Raw genomic sequence first — 5,735 nt, 5'->3', positions numbered from 1 at the left:
TTCATTTTTAAATCCCTAGTATCTTGTGCACTTTAACCAAGTAAGTGTTTATATCAGTGAGGAGTAAATACAGCTTGAAATAACAAAAAACAGAAGTATCAAGACTGGACTTTATTTCTCAGTTATATGAAAGAAGTCTGGAGGTGGGCAGTTGAAAGGTTACATGAGGGCTTCACAAAATTATCATGGATTCAAGCCTGTCAATCTCACTACACCACTAGCCTTGGCATAACTCTTGTGCTCATGGTCCAAGGTGGCTGCTGGAGCACTAGCCATCACATCCACCCTCTAAGCAGCAAGATACAGGAAAGTCGTGGGCTGCTCCTGTTTAAGAAATCTTCTAGGAATACTCACATAGCAATGAGTGAAATATATTCACTCAGCTACACCTAGATGCAAGGGAGGTTGGGAAATGTAATCTTTTAGCTGGTGCCACATGCCAAACTAAAGAAGAAGGGAAAGATGTTGGAAAACAACTTTCAGTTTTTGTCATGGAACTCAATATGGAATAAAGATCAATAGGAATGAAGAAATCAGCAGATCTCAGGAGAAAAGAACAGTAAATATGTTGAGGAAAATAAATATGTCACTAAATACCTAAATATACCAATAATTGTAACTATAATAATATTAAAATAATAACTGTTACTCACTGAGTTCAAGTAATGTTCCAGTGCTATGCTCGATGCCTTATATGTATCATCTCATGTCGTGGACACCACAGCCATAAGGGTGTAGATATAATTAGCCTAATTTTGCAGGTGAGAAAAAGATTGTCAGAGAAGTTGAGAAACTTGGTCTAAGTCACACAAGTCCTATATGGAAGAGTTATGATTCGAATGCAGGTCTATCTGATAACAGAGTATATTCCAGGAGACATGATGAGCTTGAAAATTGAGGAAATGCATCAAAATAGTCATGGACAAAAACTCCCAGCAAAAGAGTTAAAACTGCTCTGGCTTTGAAATATTGTCAGCATAATGAAATTTTCTGAGAAAAACCCAAGTGATTGAGATAGACCCTGACCCAGCTTTTCCCTCCGCAGCTTTCCCTAGTCTCAGCCTCAGTCCCTGACAAACTCACAGTACTATTTGACCCAGAGGCCTGCAGTATCCCTGAGCCAACTCCTGGTCTCCGCTGATTTTTCTTTGCTGACACCTACCTGCCTGAGCAGACCCTTAATACAGTCTTGACAGAGATATTTGTGGCCCCTCTCCAGAGGAGCATAACACTGACTCAAACCCACATGCCTGAAGTTGAGCATGTTAATATAAATGAAATTTATGATTTCTATGGCATACAAAACCCTATCATACTCACACCATTACCACTCATTTACTTAATATCCAGCATATTAAGAATTGATATTTCACTACTGATGTTTTTTCCTTAATTCCTCTGCTTCTTACATAATTTCAGTGGCTGATTATATATTTCGACTATAATTGCAGTCTTTAAAATGTCTTCCCTTTTTGGTCAAAATATTACCGTTCCTTCTAGGGATAAAAAAAATAGATATATAGTGTTGACAGTAGACAAAAAGCCAGAGTCTACAATTGTTTTTCAGTTATTTTCTATTTCTCTGTTTAGCCTAAAATCTTAAAGAGGCTATTCAGTCTTTCTAGATTTTACTTTAATGAACTTTAGAAACTTCATGCAACAATTATTTTATACTTTGACTTTTCTTTCCTTAAATAAAATTCTAAAAAATTCTGGGCAACATGCTTAATACCCACTACTAACACTGAAATACTCCTGAAAATCTGTTTGTCTTTTTTCTCTCTTAATCTAATCCCTCCTATTTGCTATAATTTTATGTTATACACAGTTCTGTTTTAAAAGTTTGGCAATTCAGAGGAACAAATCTACAAATCTGTGTGTAAATCTTAAACACTCTACTACATTGAATAGGTAATCTCTAACAGTTTTTATCTCACCTAAAGTGTGTGTGTGTGTGTGTGCACACGTGCATGCATGTGTGTGCACACACGCTCACAGTGAAATAATGAAACAGAACACAGCTGCTTTTATCAACATACTGAAAACAGTGGAAGCATACAGTTCTTCAGACAGTGATTGTCCTAAATCATACAAGTAATCAGCTGGGTAATCAGAAATGTAGATCATTTTCAACTGAAGGAAATGAAATCTACAGTTTAAGTCTTCCTGCCATGGTTTTAATCCAACAATTTCACATTTATTAAAATTGACAAATGCAAATTCATCAAATCAGTATTTCCGGGTAAAGGAGATATTGACTGCAGCTAATTTATGTAACAAGAAAAGTTAACTGGACATTTTAGTACAAGGAGATGATTATGTTGATAGGACGGTACTTCAAGCTAGAACAGAATATATACTTTGTTCAAAAGAATGAATTCCAGCAGATTTAGGGGACTGGGGTTGTAAGTGAAGAAAGGTGGACTCAGGTGGAGAGCTATTGGGCAAGAATAGCTGGTTCAAGAGAAAAGAAGTGATAGTATCATGGGAATTCAGTGCTGGAGAGAGATTGGAGTGAGATGGAAAGGATAACTCTCATCAAATAAGGATTACAGAGCAAAGTTTAGTTAAGAAGAGCATTTGGAATATCTGGGTATTTGCTGATGTTCTTAAAAGTTGAAAATCCGATAAATATTTGCCATACATATCTGATGAATACTTGGTGGCTATTTCATTACTCAGAAGGTACAAGGAACAAGAGTAATAGCCACAGTTTACTGAGTAATTACTCAGTTCCAAGCACTATGCTCAGTACTTTGTATGATGATCTTTCTTTCAACAGTCATGAAAAGTATTATCCCCATTTTTATAAAGAAATCAAAGCCCAGAGACATTAAGTACATTGCATATTGTAAAATACCTGGGAGGTAACAGAGACAAATTTGAACCCAAAGCCCATGTGCATAACATTCCTTCAAAGACAGAGGGAAAAAAATTCTTAGAGAAAAAAATATGCCTGTTGATTTAAATGTTAGTTAGAATCAGACTTGTCCCTAGAAATTAGGAAAACAATGGTTTTTATTCAAATTAAGAGGAAATATATGTGATTCCAATGACAAACATTTTTAAACTAAGAGAGACAGGAAGTGGCAATGAGTATTCATCCTACCATAGTTGGAAACAGAGAAAATTAAGTTGAAATTTAATATTAACAACAAAAGATTCATCACGTAATGTGGTCTTATCTATGTGATCATTAACCTGATAGGAGACTATCCAGATGATCATTTAGCAGCTGATACACTTAGCAAATTATTTTTAAGTGATGAATTAAATCTTTCACTGACAGAAATTGAATTTTCTCCAATATATTATTTCTCCAATATACCTCTTGGGTTTTGGATATTTTTTCAGTTAATGCAACAATTGGGAGAGTTGAGTTTGTTTAAAGTTACACAATCAGGGAGGATTTAAGTGTTCTGAGCATTTAATCTGCATTGGTTGAGGAAAATCACATTGAAAACAGTGAAAGTGCTTGTACTTCTTCACTGCTCATCTTGGGATTTCAACAACTATCCTGTATGTCAGCATCATAAAGCTCCCACTGGAAAAAAAAAACACAGAAAAGAACAAAAAAACTGGCTCAACTAAAACAGGACATTCACTAAATGAAGCTATGTGTTCTGGTTGCCAAGGCTACCCAGCTAATGAACTCCAGCCAGTGAGATGAATATTTCCCCAAGCCAAAACAGGTAACCCAGAGCAAGTAGAGCACAAAACTGCCCACTTTCTTATCCACCTGTTGCAGCAACATAAAAAGAGTAAAAGCAAATTGCGCTGTGTATTGTTACAACCCTGGAAGGGTCTAGGATTGAAGAATAGTAGTTGCTGACAATGAGGAATGCATATGCTTAAATGTCAGTTTTTGTTTCTTACATATTTTTTTTATGATGCAACTACACTTAGAAAGCATGACAGGGAAGTAAATTATTCCTTCATCTTTTAAGAAATTCCAAAACAAGCAGTTATAAAACTAGCACACCATTGGACTGGATTAAGTGCATTAGGTGTTCATATCAAAAGATGACGATCTCACTATCCTCCACTCTGGCTAGGACTCTTTGTCTAGTTCTGGGTGCCATTCTTAAGAAAAGAATTTTAGAGAGGAGGAGGATAATGGTGATAATGATGATTAAAATAGCAATAAAAATAACTTAGATTACTTGCAATATGCCATGCACTGTCCCAAAGGCATGTTTAATTCAGGAAGCCTCACAACAACCCTCAGGTAAGAAATCTGAAGCACAGGGGGGTAAATAACTTATTGGTCACACAGAGCCAAAAAGCCCTGAAATTTTGGGTGAAGAGAGGACCTATTTTACAGTAATAGTATTACCCTAAATAATACAGATGATCAGGGAAGACTGTTGAGGAAGTGACTTTTGAACTAAGACGTGGAAAATTAAGAATTAGACAAAAGGAGATGGAATTGCAAGACTGTTTCCAAGCACAGGGAACAGCAAGTGCAAAAATCTTGAGGCAGGGGTTCTGATGGTGTATTTGAAGATTTAAAAGGCAGAGAGACTGGAGCTCAGGAAGAGGGGGCAAGAGAAGAAGCTGGAGGATGAAGAAGTGGCTAAATCATTGTATCATCATATGCATTCTGGGTACTAGCCTAAAAGCTATGGAAGAGTTTTTAGGAAGAGAGGGGAGTGATTTTATATTTTGCAAAGGTTCTTTTTGGCTGCATTTCAGAGAATGGATTAATTGAAGGAGGATAAGAGTGGAGGTGAAGAGACTAGTTAAGGAAGCCAGTAAGAGAACAGAAGCTTGATGTTGAGATGAATGACAATAGACCAAGACAATAAGCAAACCAACTCTCATATAACCCTCCTCCATCTGTCCTGTCTCAGTGTACGGCTCCCAGTCTAGTCCATCTAATCCTGCAAGCCCCAAACCAGAGGAATCATACTTGTAACTCTACCACAGTCCCATAAGGAATCAGTCACCAATTCTTATTGTTTTATTTCCTAGAAAAAAAAAAATTACATCTGGACAGTTACTCTAGTCCTCCCCAATATAACTGGATAGTCTTCGAGAGTGCAGAAGCCTTCCTTAGTGTCCAGACACATAAGCTTGCTTTCTTTTCCTCTGTCCCTGTCTTGCTCATTACTGCCACAGGACTTTTACACATGCTGTTTCCTAGTGGGAAACTGAACCTTCACATTCCAGCTTCACTATCAGTTCCCCAGGGAAGACCTTCTTTCCCACTCCTCAGCCTCCTCAATATCAGGGTTCCCTCTATACCCAACTTCTTTGTGGCACAAATAAGTGTTTGTAGAAATTTTAAGAGTCTGTCCATCTACATTGCGAGCTTCGTGAAGGCAGACACTATGTCTGTTGTATTCATTATATCCCAGAGCTCAGTTTATCACATTATGTGGTTCAGAGAAGACCATCTATGGATATGGGTTGTCTGAGTAAATTAATGTACATTTTATGGGGCTTAAAGGATTTTACGTTATCTTCGATGCTACAGATCCATTATAATGCATTTTTGCGTCAGGGGCACACAGAGCTGCACAACAGCTTCTTAAAACAAGCGCAAGAATACAGCTAAACTCAGTTTACTAGCATGCACTGCGCGTGCGCTATTTCCCAATTCCGCAACGCTCTTAGACCCTCTCGCTAGAGAATTTTTGCGCTTGCACGGATTGGGGCTGCACAACCAGAGGGCGGGTTCCAAAGAAAAGGAAATGGTTGCTGCTCGTGCGTCGCTCTCTCTGGGTCTCGGG

Source organism: Manis javanica, chromosome 2 (genome assembly GCF_040802235.1).
Source record: "Manis javanica isolate MJ-LG chromosome 2, MJ_LKY, whole genome shotgun sequence".
NCBI classification, from domain to species: Eukaryota; Metazoa; Chordata; class Mammalia; order Pholidota; family Manidae; genus Manis; species Manis javanica.
The sequence above is the reverse complement of the archived record's forward strand: the minus strand, read 5'-3'. Positions refer to the sequence as shown.